Source organism: Pholcus phalangioides, unplaced genomic scaffold (assembly GCF_987345545.1).
Source record: "Pholcus phalangioides strain wild (caught in Gottingen) unplaced genomic scaffold, Ppha-v1.0 ptg000021l_1, whole genome shotgun sequence".
Classification (NCBI taxonomy): Eukaryota; Metazoa; Arthropoda; class Arachnida; order Araneae; family Pholcidae; genus Pholcus; species Pholcus phalangioides.
In genome coordinates, this window is record NW_028301614.1 from 10,373,479 (window position 1) to 10,393,757 (window position 20,279).

The 20,279-nt window shown below is 37.8% G+C and overlaps 1 protein-coding gene across 1 annotated transcript in view; it reads right to left on the reverse strand.

Moving 5' to 3' along the window:
• LOC149070593 (bone morphogenetic protein 2-like) overlaps positions 1 to 19,970 on the reverse strand; it is a 69,087-nt gene extending 49,117 nt beyond the window's left edge. The window contains exon 1 of the mRNA XM_089248984.1: positions 19,023 to 19,970. The gene's annotated coding sequence lies outside the window, so the exon portion shown is untranslated. The remainder of the gene's footprint in view (positions 1 to 19,022) is intronic.
• Between the last annotated feature and the right edge of the window lie 309 nt (positions 19,971 to 20,279).

Here is a 20,279-nt window from a genome sequence, read left to right on the forward strand (position 1 = left end):
GCTGAGAAAAAAATGTCCATAACAAGTATGGATGCCATATATTTTAAAAATACATTGAACATTGAAGGACCGGACACACCCCGCTTCCCATCTCAGAGAGATATCGAAGCTTTCCCGGGGGATGGGTGTATCCGGAAATTTATTAATTTATGTGAAAATAACAATGATATACATATATACAATAAATAATCTGGAATAAATAATCGTACAAATTGTGATCATATAGCATCATCCACAGATAATCAGTCCAATTGAAATCAGCAACCCAATTGAAAATGTAATTACAAAAATTATAAACCAATGTATATATATATACACGATAAAATATTATACAATGCCCGTAAAATGTATTTATGGTTGTCTTATTCTAAGTATGGAGAGCTTGTTGATTTACCCCAACATGTTTATCGTATTTAAATATCTATGTTTGTACTTATTGAATTGAATTTAACAAAAATAAATTTAATAATGAACAAGAATTTTATAAATAAGATCAGTCTTTAGAATCCTGGGCCAGGCATGGATCCAGAAGGGTTATGATGAACTTTCCCACGAGGCGAATTATATGGGAAGAATAGGGTCTATGTAAAACACGGGATGATCCAACGAACCTACACAATGAATCTACCCCCCCCCCCCCCAACGACATATCGCCCTGGCTCTGCGTCTACCCTGGGCTAGAATTCAGTGAGCTTCCTTTTTGTGCGGGTTGGGGGGGGGGAGCTTCATGCATGGCTGTCTCAACATCGTGAATCCCGGGTAGTGATGCTCGTGGGGCCCATAGCTGGAAGTAACAGCTTGCATACTTACGTTTAACAGACATACCAGATCTTATTGTGTGGGTTCACCTTCCCCCCCCCTTCCATGGATGTATAGCCCTGGGTCATACCCACATTCTCGCGTTGGTTAAGATGTCTCTGATCCCATGGACAGCTCTGCTAGATTCTGAGACTAGTCACATTCTTTCCAACCACATATCGCTTGGTAGTTTTATTTTTCCAACAATTGTCATCCCCATTTCATCTGATTTTCACCAGTTTACAAATATTCCAGGATTACAAGGGGGACGCCATATGACTCCAGGTTGAGAAGCATTGGTCTATGGCAGTGTTTTTAAACTTTTCTGAACCCAATAACCAGTGAAATTCCTGATACAATTCGACGGACAACTAGTTATTGGGGAACCTACAGTAGGGGAATATCTATATCTATGGTATACGATCGAATAATTTTCATTTCGTTTGAATTTAATTTCCCATGTGTGCCATATAGGACCACCTGTCCCGTCTTCGCAAACCGCTAGTGTCCATCTTCACCTGCCTTTAGGCTGGGATGTTTGATGCCGCCCCCCCCCCCTCGAGCCAGAATTTTCAAGGGTCAGTCTTTAGGGAAATTATAGCCTGAAAAAACAAAAAATGATTAGAGAAGTCCCGGGCTCCTGAATTGGAGCCTTGTCAACCCAACCTTTGCGGGGGCCATGCCATGTCCATCCCGACGTATAATCTTCGATCCGCGCCTACCTCGAATTAGAGTGCAGTGAACTTCCTTCTTAGGGAGGGGGTTCTATGCAGGGCTTTCTGAACATCATGTGTCCCTGGGCTAAGTGATGTTTTGGGGGTCCCGTACTCAGCTGTGAGTCGCCGTTAACACAGTGGTTGTCAAACTTTCGTCAAAATATGTAATAAACCCCGGTGTGGTTTATTACATATTTTCACTTACAAAACCATTTCAAAGCACAAATACACATATAAAATCAGTATATCCAGCCCCTGACAGAGGTTGGCGAAGCCATATTAGCCGCGAAGCGCACTTTGAGAAACACTATATCAGGCTACATACATTCAAAATTACAGTTCAGCAACAATGATTTTTGGAATGTACATAGTATATGATAAATTTTAGCAATCTTCTGACTCTATATCCCCCGAATATACGTTTTTAGCGATGTAGAGACGTGCTAAGCACTTTTTTTCCATGGCTTCTCGAAAGGATTGGTGGTTTTTCTGGGAAAATAGTATAGTATTTACCAAGACATTGGTAAAAAACCAAGTGTAAAAAATGGTTAAATTAAAAAAAATCAATTCACAAAATTTATATATGTTACTGCCAAAGCCCGATTTGGCACGACGGGGCCGGCCACTTCAAGAATTTCATTAAATATTGATCCGGCTAATGTCCGAAATTCAGACATTGGCAGACCAGTTCATAAAATGGCCGGTAATACCTGGCCAAAGTCCGATAACAAAAGACATAATTCAGGATCATCGTCAAGTTGGCGCATTTTTTCGTGATATTAATGTCCACGTTAGTTATGGCAACCAATCAAACTGCCGTTACGATGCAGTGATCATTTTTTCCTCCAGAATTTGGCAGAAAAAAGCTGTATATAATTATTTTTATAGTTTTTTCTCCTCTCAAAAATTTCACTTTTATTCTCTCATCGCATGGAGCTAATTCAATACAGACGCTGTAAATAAACATGTATCACACGTTGGCGATTAAAAAAATGGATTTGGCTCCTATCGGGCCGTCTTACATCAGCATATCCAGCTTTGGCCAGGGATTTCCGACCACTTCACGAAATTCAAATTCAAATTTATTGCTCTGGTCTTAAAACCAATTGCAAATTTCACGAAATGGCCAGCCACATCTACAATTCGTACTTTGGCCAAATCTCTTGGCCAATTCGCGAAGTGGCCCGCCCCGTCGTGAATTGGCCGCACTTCGGGCTTTGACAGTAACATACATGAACCAATCTTGAATAATAATAAGAATAGTTTTTAATTATGCGTCATTCTAGCATTGTAAATTAACTAGGTGGAGTAAAACTAATTGAAATAATTTAATTATACTCATTGATAACTTAATAACATACTTGATCTAAGTATTATTCTCAATGGTAATTTTATAAGTGTGATAAACAGGAGATTTATCAACATCTCAGACTATTCTGTATTCTGTAAAGCAGCCTTCTTCAACCACCGGTCCGCGAAACAATGCGACCAATTCATATAGCTGATACACAATTTTAGGTTTATTAAATACTAGCTATAATACCCGGCGCTGTCCGGATTTTCTTAAATTGCTGGGACGATTGAAAAAGTGACAAACCATTGTAAAGGAATAAACAATTTGAATTGAATCGAGGATTCAATTCAATTTTTTAAATTATTGATGTGGAGGAAAACCTTACACGCATTTCTACAGTTAAAATCGGCAATTTCAACACTGATTTCTATGGCGATCATCCTTTGCCTGTCCCTCAAAGTGATGCTGGTGATGATTATTACGACGTCTATTCGAAAGGCCTCATTACTGGGAGGATAGAAAAAGTGACAAAAACCATTATAAAGGCATAAGCTATTAGGGACCATTCAAGTATTACGTCGGCATCGATGGGGGGGGGGGGGGGGTTCCGATTTACTGACTTTTGATGACAAAGGGGGGGGGTAATGCTTACGTTATCAACCACCCTTTATGAAAATATGAAATATTCTTAATAGCATCTTACTCGGTGCGCCAAAAACGAGAAAAACCTTTTGATATTTTGTGGGCACTCTCTTGAAGTAACATTCCCTCTATTGACAAGGGATCCCTAAATGAGGCAGGGCCGTCATTTCAACTTTTTCCTGGGGGGGGGGGGGGCAAAGCACATGTACTCAATGTATGTATGGATGTATATATATACACACACACACACCATTTTTAGTGTATTTCAAAAGCCAGGGAGGACAACGCGCCCCCCCCCGAATGACGAGCCTGCTTAGAGGGTGGGTCGTAATGAATTTATTAAAGATAAATTTTGAGTTCATAGCCTTCAGATAACATTGAAATTAACAGAAATTGGTCATGGTAACATATAAAGGTATTTTCTTCCGAAATTTCAATTAAAATAATTTTTTTTGCATTAAAAAAATAAATGTTTGATCGTCGGGGGGGAGGGGGCACGAGCAGCTCTATGTCCCCCTGTGTACGTCTCTGATTCCACCAATATGCATTAGGATTCAGAGAGACAGAGCTGATGACGACGGAATTTTGCTGACAGGGGGGGGGGGGTCAGAGTTTTGCTGACAAGTGAGGGAGGGGTCAAAAATTACTAAAAATTTGCTTACGTAATACTTAAACGGCCCCCTTATACATAATACTGGCATCATTAAAGGAATGACAAACCATTGTAAACGCATTGCTAGGGAACCACGGTAACTAAAATAAACATTCCCCAAGTGATTGTTGAGGCCCAGAAACCATTGTTGCCCGACAGTTTTGCCCTGTTCGAGTTGGGTCCCATTTGGCATATATTCAAAATTTGACGACGATCGATCTAAAATCGTAGAGTTGTATAGAGAACATACACAGATAGAAAATTAATTTTATATATAGATTATTATTTATGTGTTCCTATATTTGTTTTCATTTGTTTATTTGCTGGTCTGCGAATTATTTCTCATTTATTTTTGCCGGTCCGTGAATCATTTCTCTCATTTATGCACTTTTATTTTAAATTTTTGTCGCTTTACCGGTCCGCAGCTGTAAAAAGATTGAAGAATATTGCTGAAAAGTATACTGTATAGCAAAGAATGTTCTGCAATGAGCCCTCAGCTGACTAGAAATGTTCTGAGAGGCAAAAATTCCCATAATATATTTATTTTTTAAATTTTTCTTAAAACTCTTCCCGAGATTTTTCTGCAGCAGTACTGATTGTTCTGCAACATACGTCGCAGTTTTCGGTATATTCTGTTTTGGGGCTGCATATATACTAAAGCAGTAAGCAAATGAAACACAAAGGTTAGGACCTTTGTTAAATACTGTATTACTTAAAAAATTCAGTTTTTTTTCCAGCTACCAAAGCAGTTAATGCTAGTGTCAATTAATGCTCTAGTCAATTATTAATTGACTAGATCATATGGTCTAGTCAATTATTAATTGACTAGCTACATATAAATCAGAGCCGAACAGATCCTGGGCGCTGGATTGCCATGGTTGAATGGAAATTTTTTATTGGTGCCTAAATTTTGTATAAGTTACTGCCAAAGCCTGAAATCGGCCAGTTGACACGGCCAATGTCCGTCAGTTTGCGAAGTGGCTGGAAATCCCTGGCCAAATGAAAGGCATGATTCGGGTTCATCGCCAAGTTAGCACATTTTTTTGTGTGATAATTATGGCCATTTATAATCATGGTTAGATATGACAACCCTAACGATCAAAGGGATCGGATATCGAAAATTTAGGGGATTGATACCGGTATGATAGGGAATCTTCAGACACTTCCGGCAAATGGCCGGCAAGTTCGCGAATTGGCCAACTTTGAGCTTTGTCTGTAACACATGGGGTTAGTCAATTAGGGTCTGAGGACAACACAAAAGTTTTTGGAATTCATATCATGGTGCCTATCAACATGGAAAGGGATGATGACCAAGTCACAGAGAAATCGAGAAAAAAAAAAGAGAATTTCGGACCGTTTTTTTCGAGAAAAATATCCATTTCCTAGGAGGTTTCCTGGCGCTTAATTTTTTTTTTCAATTACCTAGGCATTGCTGAATCATCTGCTACTACGCATACTCTCAGGCACGTCTTTTTATCCAGTAAGATCAACAAATGTTTGATTCAGTGCAAATCAAATTTAACTGCCACAGTAAGTGTGTGGTATATTATTTTAAGGAAAACAAAAATTCTCAGAAATGCGTCATTTAATTAGAAGTCGTTGCACTGTCGTAAACATATCATCAACCATTTTCAATCCACTGCCTGGATGAAGGTCTCTAAATTTTTCCATTTTTCTGTCTGAAACTTTCCCAGTCATCCAGTTGACTCCGGCCACATTCCGGATCTTATCGCTCCATCTTGTTCGGGAGCGACTTCTTGGACGTTTCACATTAGTGGGGTGCCAATTTAGTATATTTGTGGTACATCGATTATCCTCTCTTCTTGCAATATGTCCAGCCCGTTTCCATTTTAAACGTTTGATTCTTTCAACGATATCGTATTACTTTGTTTGGCTTCTTATCCAAGTGATTCTTTTTCTGTCTCTCCATGTGATGCTTAAGATGCATCTTTTCATGCTCCTTTCTGCAGTCTTTGTACCGTTTGGTTTGTGAGTATCCATGTTCCATCTTCATAAATCAGCGGAGCTAGGATCAGCATTTCTTTTCGGGCATAATGGAATACTGCTCTTCAGAATCACAGTTTTTGTCAAAAGTGCTCCCCTCGATCTTGATTCTTCTGTTTATTTCATTAATGATGTTCTTATCCATGTCAATTTCTTGTCCCAGGTATACATAGCTTTGTACTTCTTCCACCTGTGTTTTGAGAAAAATCGTCTTCTTCGGAGCAAACGAGTTGAACATAACTTTAGTCATATCCCCACGAGAGTAGAACTGACAGGGCTCCAGCCTGGAGCCCAGGACGATTCTTATCTTTTACTTTCTTTTTTCAACGCTATAAATTCCTTTTTTTTAAGGGGCCCCACCGACGATCCTAACCTAATTAGAGGCCCTAGAGCAGTATGCTGGGAGGGGGGGAGGTGATGACTTTAGTCTTTTGCAGATTCATTTTCAAACCGTCCTGAATACCGGCCTTCACCAGTTCTTGTACCATTTCCTCTAGTTCATCTAGATCAGTGTTTCTCTCGGGCCGCAGCGCAGTACGAGGCCCTAACACTAGTCACACCGGGACGCGAGTGATTCGCAGTTTCATTTTTCCCATAAATTTCTCCTTAGTTGTCTGTATGACTGGACCTTTCACTTACAAAAAAAAATATTTACCGTTCCGCGGGCTTCCAAAGGTTGAGTATCACTGATCTAGATTGTTGCTGATAATAACAATGTCGTCGGCAAAACGCAAATGGTTGAGAGATTTTCCATTTGTTTTAATTTCTTTCTCATCCCAATCCAGTTTTCCAAATACTTCTCCTAAAGCCGCGGCAAATAGCTTTAGTATCACCCCATCACCCTTCTCAGATTAATTTCTGCTTTTCCTTTTCCAAACGAATCGTTGCTGTTGATTTATCCTAGATTCTCTTGATGATATCAACGTGAATCTTCTCTATGCCGAAAAGTTTAACAGCAGATGACAAAGAAGAGTCAAAAGCTTTCTCGAAATCAATGAAAGCCATGCACAATGGTAATTCGTATTCCTTACGTCTGTCTACGATTTTCCTGATATATATTGTTTGTATTTTATACATTGTATTAAATCCATTTCGAAAACCGGCTTGTTCTTTTGGTTGTGCTGCATCTAAATGTGGATTCAAGCCTATGAAGAATGTGTCAGCGCTTTAATGAAGATTTTAAAAATTATTGAGAGGAAACTGATTTCTCGATAAATCTTATTCTATTTTTCTAACTTTTTGAACCTTTTTAAACGTATAAGCGAGGTTGATTAATATTAATTTTTATGCGTTTCGGCTTTTATCTGCTTAACACAGCCAATGTATCATAACAACCGATTCAACAATTTTATTGGTTCAACGCAGATAAATAAGTTGAAAGAGCCAAGTATATTCTTACGAATCCTTGATACATAAAAGATGATAATAGATATTGATAAAAGAAAGAAAAAAATCTACAGTTTTTCAATTTTCATATTCTAAGTGTCGTAGTAAAGTTGAAGTTCTAGTATTTACAGAACAGTTAGACGACCACCCACACTATTGAAATTTATTCTTTACCATAGCCAACATCAATAAGTAAAGTTGCGGGACCATTCGCTACTTTAGAGAATAATTCAGTAATTTGCTGTATGAATGTAAAATAAAATTTTTCTGGATGTCTGTACTAGAAAAAACACCATAAAAAATCGATTGGTCGAATTCCTGAGAAGGATAGAAAGAAGGAACACTTAATGCCTGGGATCTATCGTCCTAGTCATTTTATGCGCCACATCAAATAAAACGCTTCCCCCCTCAAGCCATTCTCGTCGTATAGAAGTCTTTGGCGGCGTGGATGATGCAACAATAACATCGCAATAGTCTTTTTGCTCAAACGAAAATACCTTTTTCTTCTTCTGTACAGTGCAGTTTCTATTGTATATTATTTTTTGGCGGAATACTTCAAAAGAAGTTACCGCTAATCACTGGAGGGTCTTCGGTCTCCCATTCAACTAAACACTTGGCCTCCTTAAAAAAAACCCATTTTATAAGTAAAAAAAAGTTCCTGAATATTCAAGCACGAGTACCGTCTTTTTTGTGTGTGTGTGTTTCGATGTCGGCGTCATCAAAACGATGAGTTCTCTTTGTTCAAAATACGCTTAGGGGGTGGAGAAGCTCCCTTTATTCAATAAGCAGGGCGATTTGTATGTGCTTTTGAGCATCACGCAGTACACGGATGTGTGCTAATGTTTTCAAAATTTGTCTTCAGAGGATGAAACTCATAAATCCAAATTCAAAATATAGTATTACTGTATTTGTAAAACTGCATCTTTTCTAACTAGAGGACAGTACAATAAATAAACCATTTTTCACGCGTGGGGGCCCATATTTTTGCCATGAATTATATTTTTTTTCTTCTCTTTCGTGGCCCCTGGTCTTATCCATCGCCTTCTCTCCCTCATTCAGGAGCGAGACTTTTTCTACTTATTAAATCTATCTTTCTGAAAATTTCATAGTGAGCGAAATTTTTCAAATCCGTATCCCTGGGAAAGAGTTTGGTGATTTTCCCTTTCGTCCTGGTTTTTTGCAGGGCCCTCTCCCCTGGTTTTTTGTAGGGCCCTGTCTCTTTTAGCGGAGCTCCTCGTGGGGCTCTGCTAAAAATGTTTTAGGAACCGCCGATATGATTTCTTCCGACGATGGTGGCAGAAAATCATACTCTCTCAAACATTCATTTCTGTCGACATGGATGCGAAAATCATCGTGAAGAGAACTCACGGTGCTCCCTTTGTATATGTGTTTAATGAAATATTGTTTCATCCAGAAAAATAATTTTTACACAAAAGCTGACACCGAAGTCTTTTTCCTTCAACCCTTAAACGTTTTCGGATGCTGGTCACGCAACGTATGCAAATTTTCACCGCCCAACTCAAGTTATTACTGGTTCCTGCCGGGTATATAGCGTATTTTTTCGCTTACGTATCGTCCTTGCGGCCTTCTTCTATCTATCTCTACGTGGTTTGTCGACACTTGCTTTGGTCGAAGGCTGGCTTTGGTGAAATACCATCCCCCCCAAAAAAACGATGGTTGTTTGAGCTACAGGGTTCCGAGAAAAATCTGCTTGATCATTTCCCTGACTAAAACAAAAATTTCCTGATTTTCCCTGACCAAAACTTCGGAAGAGAAAAAATATAATTCCAAATCTTACCCTTCCAAATTATTTCAAATTTTTGTTTTCCCTTTCACAGAACTTCCCCAGACATCAAATATTTGCATATTTGCTAAATATTTTAGATTCTCTTTGACTTTCCCTGACAATTTTTCATTTCCCTGTGTGCGTGTGTGCGTGTGTATTTATGTGTGTATGTGTGCGCACGTGCACGATTTCCCTTGATCGTTTTTCATTTTCCCTGACTTTCAGGACGCTGGAAACCCTGAACTAAATCAAATTTCAATAAAATTTTTGCTGCATTCATTCTTGTCGATTTTTGACACCAGAAATTTAGATCCAGCAATACGGCTACCGTAGCCTTACTAACTTACATTTTGAACAATTGATGATTTGAGTTCATTATTATTATTTTTTCAATTTCAAGACATGAGAATAAATATCAAAGGAAATTTCTTCGATGATATACTTGCATTAAAGAGAAGGAATTGTTGGGCCTGAATTTGCAACGAATGGGGTTCTTTTCAGGGACCGCAGGATGCTGTTAAGACGGCATTGCTCATAGTCCGATCCTGGGTGCTCCCCTGGTGTCCAGTGGAGCTGGGCAAATCTATTTTTTGTGGTGGGAACAAACGATGCTCGTGACTCGAAAAAAGTTTAAAACTCAAACTTTAGAATAACATATATGGTCCACATGGAGATGATTGGCGATGATTCGTCCATCGCCCTATGCGTAGGGCAAGCTAGTAATGCCGTTGATTAATCTAGTGGTTTTCAAAGTGTGCGTCTTGACCATTACGGGCATCGCGCTAACAAAGTCTACAACAGTGTTTTTCAACCTTTTTCAGCCCATGACCCACTCTTGACCCTATTTTCTTTTTGTGCCCCCCCCGTCTTATCCAGGGCCCCCTCACCATCATCCAAAAGCGAAAACGTTTCTACTTATCGAATTGAATTTAATAAAAATAAATAAATTTAATAATGAACAAAAATATTTTAATATTAAAATCAATCTCTCTGGAACCCTGGGGCAGGCATGGATCTAGAAGGCGTCTGATCATCCCTCTCATAAGCCTAATTATATGGGGAAAATAGGTCTTTGTAAAATACGGGACAATCTTACAAACCTCAGAAGGAATGATAAACGTCCCCTCCCGGCACATCACCTGGGTCGGTGCCTACCGAGATAGAATCCTGTGAGCTTCCTACTTGTGGGGAGGGGGTTATGCATGGCAGCTCTGCTGTGGTCCGAAATTAGTATCGTTTTTTCCCACCCTATATCACTTGAAAGCTCTAATTCTTCACAGCTCTCTGTTGTCCCATTCGCCACTTACCGTAGCCCCCCCCCCCTCATCTCATTTTCACCCGTAGTCCCTGCTTGAAATATCCCAAGACCACAAGGGGCCTCCAGATTAAGAACCACGCTCTCACCCAATATTTTTGGATCATATTCACATCTTTTAACCCTGAAATGGCTGTTTTACTTAAGAACCCCTGAAATCATAGTCCGGCTCTCCAAGGACTTGAAAGAATTTATCGGAGGGGCGGGGGTTCTTCCATAATTAAACACTAATAGGGAAATCACTGATCGGGGAAGAAAAATTCCTGTCGGTTAAGATTAATGTCGTAGATAATATACATGTTGAGCTGACAATGAACGAAAATGCGAAGTCTGAAGTACTGGGGGGGAAAGCTATTTCACCCCACCCCCTGCAAAGGTAGTAAAAAGGCAGGGGAAACTCCCCACAAATATTCTTTTCTGTGTGTGTATAATATTTACACATTCATTCTGCCGCTGCTACCCTGTTGTGAAGAAGGCATTCAATTTCAGCATGTATATAGGGCTGTCTATCACCCCATACAACGTATGTCAAAATATTTGTGTATGGTGCTCCTTTTCTTCTTTCAATGAGTTATATAAGCTGGCAGAAAATAACATAACTCACGTATGTTGGTACCAGCACAAGAAGCAATGATATTGGCCCGGATCCTGCCTTTTGAGTTCATATGTCCTTCGTGTTGGATCTGGGCGCCCCCCCCCCTTTCACATGCATTTTCTGTGTTTATAGTTCTCTCCTGTGAAAACGTGTCTTTCCTGTGGGTTCAATGCCATTATAAATGCAGTCGGACTTGGTTTTAAGTCGCTGGGAAAAAAAATAATTCGAATTATCCAATTTATCTATCCTGGATCTGTAAAATGATTACAAATTGCAACTTATCGTCAACTCAGGGGGAGCTCGTAAAAGTTTCAATTATCCAAAAATTCGAATAAAACAAGCCCTACTACTTTGGGAATTTTTCTCATTGTATCTTAGCATGCCAGGCCTTTTACAAGCCGCTATTATAGCCCTGAGGGCAGGACTCGGCGTAATAAATTCTCGCATTCCGCAGGCATATTCAACCAGCTGCGCACGAGCACCGTGGTGCTCACTTCACCCGCTGTGGTCTGGTGTACATGGTGTCCCTAAATTCGTAAATACTCTAAAAATTCGTAAAAATTGACGGAATCGTAATATTTGAAAGCGATTTACGAAAAAAATCTCTCACAAAAGGGAATTTTCTTTGATACAGAAAACCAAAATTAATAAATTTTCGTCAACAGAGGATTCTTCACAAAAGCAAATCATAGGTTCCTGGACCTGAACATTTTTTGATCTCTTCTGTGTCCGAAACGTTCATAAAGTTTCAGCCAGCGATTCGTGGTTGAGGTAAAACAACTTGACCAATAGTGCTTTATCCTCCAATGTCAACATCGCAACGAAAACCTTATGTAATCGCCAGTTACAGGAACATTCAGAAATGAACTGTTAATCGCACACGCTGCATTTTATAGGAATCTGACTTGCATATTTTCAGTGATTTGCTTACGTGTTAAAATGGACAACCTTACATGAGGTTGTGATAGTGATATTGAAATTTGTGTACATAGCACTGTTGATGAATCTGTTATAGCTCAGCCACGAATCGTCAACTGAAGTTTTAGGAACATTTCGGACCCGAAGGAATTAAAGAAAGGTTCAGGACCAGAATCCTGTGGTTCGCATTCTTTCGACAAAAATTTGTGATAAATTTTTTTCTGTACGAGAAAAAATTCCTCTTGTAATATACAGATTCCTTCGATTTTTATGAATTTTTCCTAACTACTGTATTTACGAATTTATGAGGTACCCCGTAATATCTAAATATACATGGTAAAAAAAAACTGATTACACCAATTTATTTTCTCAACTTTTGTTTGGTATTTTAGGAAGTACATTTTTTTAGAGTCATTTCAGTGCAGATTACATTAGGGCGCGGTAGCTCGGGACGATAAGATACTCGCCTAAAGTACCGAGGGATATTTAGAGGTGTCGCGAGTTCGATACCCGGTTCGTCCTTGTCAGAGATTTCCTTTACGAGGGAAGGCAACAGAAACGGTGACAAATGACCACCGCAAGAAGTCCCACACCGAGGGGTTAGCGCACAAACCTCTCGGTGAGTATAAAAATAGGTAAAATGTCAAATGTTGCCATTCGCGATCAGCAATAAATAGTCGGTTTCGTCAAATTTGCCCTCGCGTGCAGAAAAAATTATGAAATGATCAGAATACGTACGGTGCGTTTTTGGTTTTTTTTTACTAGAAATAGTCAAATACAAAAACAACGTCACAACAGGCAAAAAATTCCCAACGAGGTGGCTGAGAAAAAGATGCCCATAAAACTATGGATGTCATATATTTCAAAAATATAGCAACCCAATTAAAAATGCAATTAACATGTCGATTCCTTGTCGCTGTCATTTTTTGAGAGCTGCTGAAATTTTACTTTGTTCAGAGACTCATAACATGACAAAAAATAGAGGGAATTGGAAATAGAAATCAAGGTGAAAACTATTCAACTTTGCTAAGCAAAATTTCGGTTTACAGATAATCAGAATAATTTATAAACATCTGTTTATAGATAACAGTAAAATAAAAAGGCAAACTGTATATTTTACCCTTAGTGTTTCTTATGGGGGTGAACCGTAGAGGGTTAAAAATCAAAATATACTCGATACGTGTGCTCGATTTTTTACGCGTTGTTTATAGAGGTCGACACGCCAATCTATTGTCCCAGCAAGGGTGGGGCTGACCGGTCTATTGCCTTCAGGCCCGGGATGATTCTTAGCATGTTTTCTTTCATTTCTACACAATGTATCCACTGTAGAGGGGTTCGTGAAAAGTTTTGCCTGCGAGCCCGCCAAAGAACTCGTCCTAGGGCCCTGCTGCAAAATCTGGAGACCATGCACCAATCGGGATCGGCATTATGTGGATTTGAATTTGGCTATGCAGTATTTCAGAGTTTTCATACGGATGCTCTAATTCGAATGATGGGAGTAGATAGATGAAACTCACAACATGAAAAAGTTTTGGGGAGCCGAAATATATGTTTGCGTACCGATGTTTTTAACTTTTCTCTCCTTGCACAGTGAACTTAAAATTTTAAAAATTCAATAAAAGCACCAATTGCAAAAGAAATGAGGAAATAGTATATTAACATATATGCTACTGCAGTGTAGGTTGATAATATGATGCAACATCAATGCCTATAAAATTTTGGCCACAACTCGCGCATTTCCATGAGCAGCAAGTGACTCGCGAGCGACAAGTTGAAAATGCCTGACGTACTAAAATTTATTTTATACTAATAAAAGATAGAAAATATCCTACTCAAAGCTCAGGTGGAGGACTCAGCGGTTTCACACACAAGACATTTCCGATACTTTGGGTCCTCAAAAGTGCTTCAAATATCATGATTTTTTTATAAAATTCACTTTGGAATATAAAATAATATTTTTAACAAGTTTTGTCACCCCTGTCTATGATAAAGTTATCTATCAATGATTATATAGAATATGAAACACCTACTATGCATACATTTAATAAAATTATAATCATTTAATTTACAGCCCATTAATAAAAAGACCAATTTCAGAGCTTATAAAAGTCAATAGCCATGACCATAAAAAATTGAGAAAAGAAGAATTAAGCGAAAGTGGCCTTTTCTTAAGGGTCATTTAAATAAATTTTCTACATAAAATAAAACTCCTGAGGAAAAAACTATTTTTATGGTACACACAGGCAGTGGCGTATTTACAGGAAAAGTGTTTTTTTAGCGGGCAATAAGTAGTCCAGGTCGGCAAGTTCAGACGGCGGAAAATTTGAGGAACCGGTGGCCAAAAAAATTGGTAGGATGGGAGAAGGGTAGCAAAATTTGTATAACTCTCAATAAATCTCCATCTACCCAGACAGCAAGTGCCCCAAAGCAGAATGTGCCGAACTGTGCGACGTACGTCGCAGAACAACCAGTGCTGTTGCAGAACAATCTGGAAGAATTTGAAGAATAGTGTAGAAAAACGCTATTATGTATATGCGAATTTTTACCGCAGAACATTTTCAGTCAGCTGAGGGCTCGTTGCAGAACATCGCAAAACATTCTGCTTTGGGGAGCAAGGGACTAGATCAGTGAGTGACCAAAAAGTGACCTAGAGATTTTACAAGCACGTGAATGACCAAAAGAATGACCAAGGCAGCGTGAAAGCATGTGAATGATGAAAAGTGATCTAAAACGTGTTTAAGCTTGTGAATGCATAAATGCGCCTCTGGACATAGGGGTGTCTTTATAAAACTTGGGGCCCGGTGAGCAAATAATTTCTAGGCTTTCCATTTTATATATTTTGTGGGGGAAGGGAATCGGCACCCAAAAATCTATGCATTATCACAGCCATCTCGTTGGACATTTTGTCTGTTGTGGCCTTGTATTTGTATTTACAAGAATGATGAAAAACATCTACTCACGAATAAAAATTCAGAATTAACCAAAGAAAAAAATCCAAGAATTGAGATTAATTAATGAGGGAAAAAATGTCAAAACTGATTAGAATTCAGAATTATGGAAAAAATTTCAAATCCGAATTAATCGAAGAGAAAAGTCCCAGACTTGATGAAAATTCGGAATTAATGAGACAAACAATTTTAGATTTGATGAAAAGTCCAGAATCAAATCAATTGAAGTTCATGTACTTTGTTTACTACAAAAGAAATATTGCTTGACATATGTATATTTTTTCACTTCTATTATCGTATAAGCGCGGAATCTCTCAACCACGCCTGTCGCACTCCCCCTAAGGACGGGTCTGTAAATGTCTAAATTAATTAATTAAGTAAACTTGTTCCAATGAAATGTCACGATAATTCTCATGTCTCCGGATATGGTCGGTAGAAGTTCGCCGTCCCTTTCAACAATCTCACCATTGATTGACAAAAAATGACATTCGCGCATTATCCTCAACACACCTGTTCAAGAACAACAATAGGATAAAACCCAAAGAATGAGTGAAAGGATTAACACACGAACTTCAACACCTGCGTTCATATATCTTAACAATAGTTGTTCATAGGAGGAAGGACCATGGGGTCCCCCTTAATACCAAAAGGTATAGGCATACTATACTTTACTATACACATAACACGTCATCTTATACTTTCACTGCTTACCTGAATGAAGATGAGAATCCTTTCTTGTAGGGGTACCAACACAGACAATTCCATGTACCTTTTTATACATTATACACACAGGTATGTATATAACCCGTTGCCAAGAGAAAAAAAAGAAAGTCGAGAGAAGCCTATAGAGTACGTAGTAGTAAAAACAGCCACATACCTTTGCATTGAAGAGCTCCCCCTTTTCAAAGAAACCATGATAATAAATAAAATAAATAAGAAGTACGAAAAGTGCCCCCCAACAGTTTTTTTGCTTGGATGGACGTGTGGCTGATACAACAGGTATAATAAAAGACGGGGGGGGGGGGGGAGCTTAGGTAAGAAGAAGGCTCCCTGTACTTTGCAAGGAGAAAAAAAGTACCCTTGTCGTACCACCTTGCAAAGTTTGCTTTTGAATCAGGACTGACTGCTTTTTCCTATTGATATTGTCCTCACTGTCTCTCTGAAGAATAGGCAGAGGTTTTCGTACCCAACCCTCGACCCCCTCACGAGTATGTGCGTATGTGTACCTTCCGGGGGATATGTACAGTAAAATTTTCGTGAAAAGGTGCCCCCCCCCCCGTCACTAATATTTTTTTTTTACGGAGGGTTTCGGGTTTCCTTTCTCTACCTCCTATTCCCCTTTTACCGCTATATACAACAACCTGTTCACCTGTATTTGTCGTGGAGTGCTGCACTGAAGATATGTGCGTGGTGTGTGCACGTGGTGCGTGAAAATATGCACTCACACTCCTTCTCCCCCACCCCATTTCTTCAAGGGGGATTATGTTTGTGGGGGAGGGGGTAAGGTAAGTTGTCTCTCACGCCCTTCTTTCTCTGCTCATCCTTATGAATGACTCCTTTCAAAAATTTACTATACTCTGAGAACATGGATATTGCGAAAAAAAAAAAGAAGTCTGAGGAAGATTCACAGGCAGAGAAAAAAAAATTTCTATTGCGTTTAATAAACTAAAATTGAAAAATCAAAAAAATAAATTCAAATATCAAATTAAATGCCAAAATTTGTAAAATTCGAAAAGTTTCCTCTTGCTAAAAACCATTAAAAATTTTATTATGGTGGAAAGCTTTTGGGCAATTTAGCTGTCGTGAATGAGTAAGTATGCAATATTTTGTTTGATGTATCAAATGGTTTTTGAGATACAATGAAACCTTGCTGCAACGATACTCGATATAATGATAAATCCCTCTGCAACGATATTTTGCTTGGTCCTCAGAGTACCGTTATATTGAGGTTTCACTGTACTAGAAACGCAGGGTGGACGAGAAGTTCTGAATGCATTTTAAAAATCAAAAACAAATCAACCAATTGGCATAAAACGGTGCAGTTTATACTGAAATACTTATCATGGCCTCAAGTTTTTTTTTTGTTTTTTTTCGATATTTTAAATTTCACTCATATGTTCCGCAGTAAAATGTAAAACTCGACGAAACACAATAAAATACAGTTACGTCCGACTTCAACCCAGTCCTGTCAAAGGATGCGCAATAAAATACAACACAAACAGTACATAATTGATGTTTATGACAATTTACGTTACATAAAATTATCGCATTTCAATAAGAGCGCTCTTTTTGGCTCGGATTACATCTAAACGGGTGAAAGGGCACTAATGTTGTAGTATGATGGCTTTATGTAACGCAAATTGTCATAAACATTAATTATGCGCTGTTTGTGTTGTATTTTATGTGTTGCGTCCAGGTTTTCGTTTTGCAATCTCATCTGTGAGTGAACTTTCTTTTACTTTATCCAAAAAACTCTAGTCCATGTTGAATATATTAGTGCCAACCGCAACTTTTTATGCCAATTGGTTGATTTGTTTCTAATTTTTAAAACATGCCCATGACTTCTCGTCCACTTTGCCTATAATAATATTTAAGACAAATATAATAATATATAAAAATATAAATTTTTTTGCTTAAAAAAGCAAAAATACTAATTGAATCATCGATCTCCAACTATTCTATGAATAATTTGGCGTGACAATGTTTTTTAAAAACAAATTTGGTATAATAATCGAAAATAGAAGTAAAGATTTCATAGAAGTCATTTTTTTCGAATACAGTACAGATTTCTTCAATTACCATCATAATATTTTGGATACGTGTTTTCTTTTATTCGAATTTCAAGGATGGAAATAAAAAGATGTGCCGTTTCTACGTTTGTCATAATAAGATAGGATCGACTCAAAATTTCGGATGACCATTCTTATAATTAAGTTTTTTATGTATCAGTTTATTCGGCTCGTCATTCTGGTTTAGATGCTCAAGTTTTGTGTAAATCGCGAATTATGTATCATATACAATTCACGCACAATAAATTCGTAAACATACCAAATTCGTTATATTCGAGCATCGTTACATCGAGATCTCATTGTAAATCGCTTTCAGCAGCAATGCCAACAGTTTTGCATTAGCGAAATGGAAGTATATTTTTCAAGAGCAGAACTATTCATAATGATATACAGTAAATTGATATTAAACTTGGGATGTATCTTATTCCGCAACGAAATTCAAGTTCAAACATGATCGGTTAGACAAAACTGATCTTTAATGACTTCTAGTAAATTTTCTTGTTTGTTTTTTTTTTTCAAAACAATAATTCAAAGAAGTTTTATCCATCGTGTCTTTTTTGGACGAATTTATAAGGATATGAATTTAATGGTGGTGTAAACAAATTAAAAGTTAACTAATATCTAATGTTATTTGGTCTATGAACATTTCTATTAAAATTTTTAGAAGTTCTGCAGAGAAATATGGACGAGGTGCATGCGTGGTTTAGTAGTCCATTAACATTTATAAAATAGGAGATTATAGATATTATAGATTATATAGATAGGATAATTTTATAAATAAATATATATTCATTATAAAATGAATCATTTAGAGAATGAACTTAAAATCGAAAAATATTCAACCTGAGAGCGCTAGAATATCAAGCAACTTCAAATGAAAAGTTAGAAAAATCATAACGTATTGTACCGAGGGAATGAAAATTGAGGTTACTATAAGTTATATAATAATAAAACTATAATTTTAATTATATGTTTAATTTTTTACTGATTTTGAGATAAAATAAGTATGAAACTCTGCATTATGTTTTCGACCTCTAAAATAGCTTGTAGAAGGCTTTTTTCATCCTCCTCAAGTGAGATGCCAATCAATATTGCCTAGAAATTATTTTAAGATTTTACGCAGGTAATCAAGTATTGAGAATGTAAAATAATGTACTTGTAAACAGAAAAGGTACTTACTTCTAGAATAATAACCTGACTGGCATCCCAGTGTCGTACCGCCTTCCTCAAATACTTCCTATTCAAATTTTAATATTATTTTGTCTCACTTCCACCTTTTTCTTTCCTAAAACTTTTTTTTCTCTTATAGTTTCATTCACTTCACACAATAGTGGACGCTCATGATCCAACACTTTCGAAACGACTGATTATCCAATGTGATAAATCTTGTCATGATAAGTATCATGTCGCTGATTTGTTTTCCCATCCACCTAAAGACACAATATCCAAAGTGACACGCACTCACTCCTATATTACTTAGTAAAGATACCGTCAAGAAATACACAGTGGGGTGTGCGAATCGTTGGCCGAAACGACGTCCATAAACATTTAATTGATTGAGTAAGTAGATAAAAACGGATAAGAAGAGCACCCGCTATTGGTTACACTCGCACGAGCACCAAATTAACCGCCGAGCACTTCGAACACAAGCAAAAACAAAATGAAACAATTGCGCGATAGAAAACCACTTCACGCTAGGTTAGATCTTCAAACAGATGGTGTTGGATCGTTGATTAGATCTTGTTGCGGATGGTTGAATTCCTTTGATGCAGCAGCAGCGGGATGACCACGGAATCCTTACGATCCAGTATCACCGGTTGATCTGTTGTTGCATGACACTCACACCTTGATGCAGCAGTAGTAGTAATACGATCAAGTATACGACGTCCATAATCCATGTTGGACCACGCACACACACATTCACTATAAAATAAGATCGACTTTTCTCCTGATCGATCGCTCTTTCCAAATAATTCTCTTGTTCCCGAATTTAAAAATGAAATTTAAAAAAAATATATATATCTACATAAAAGATTTATTTTTGTTTCCTAATTTTTTTGTTTTGATTTATTTATTTATTATTTTAGTTAACTTGTTCCACGTACTGACCAAGTAAGAACTGACTATGTTGGCATCTTAATTCGTCGCCGCAGCGTAGGCCAATCATATGGCCTAGTTCTATGCGCATGCGTCGGAAAAATTTCTTGTCCGGCCCTCTGATTAAACCCCCCCCCCCCACCTGCCCTCTATACTTCCATTTTTTTTCCACCATTATTTTTTTTTCTTAGGTCTTCTCAACATGAAACACCTTTAAGGCCTTTTTTACTCCCTTTTATATTTGTTTGCATTTTTTTTTTTCCTTTACCTTACCTTACCTGTCGAAGAAATGAAAATCTTTGAGGGGAAAAGTTCCTCAGGTGTTGTTTTGTATGTACT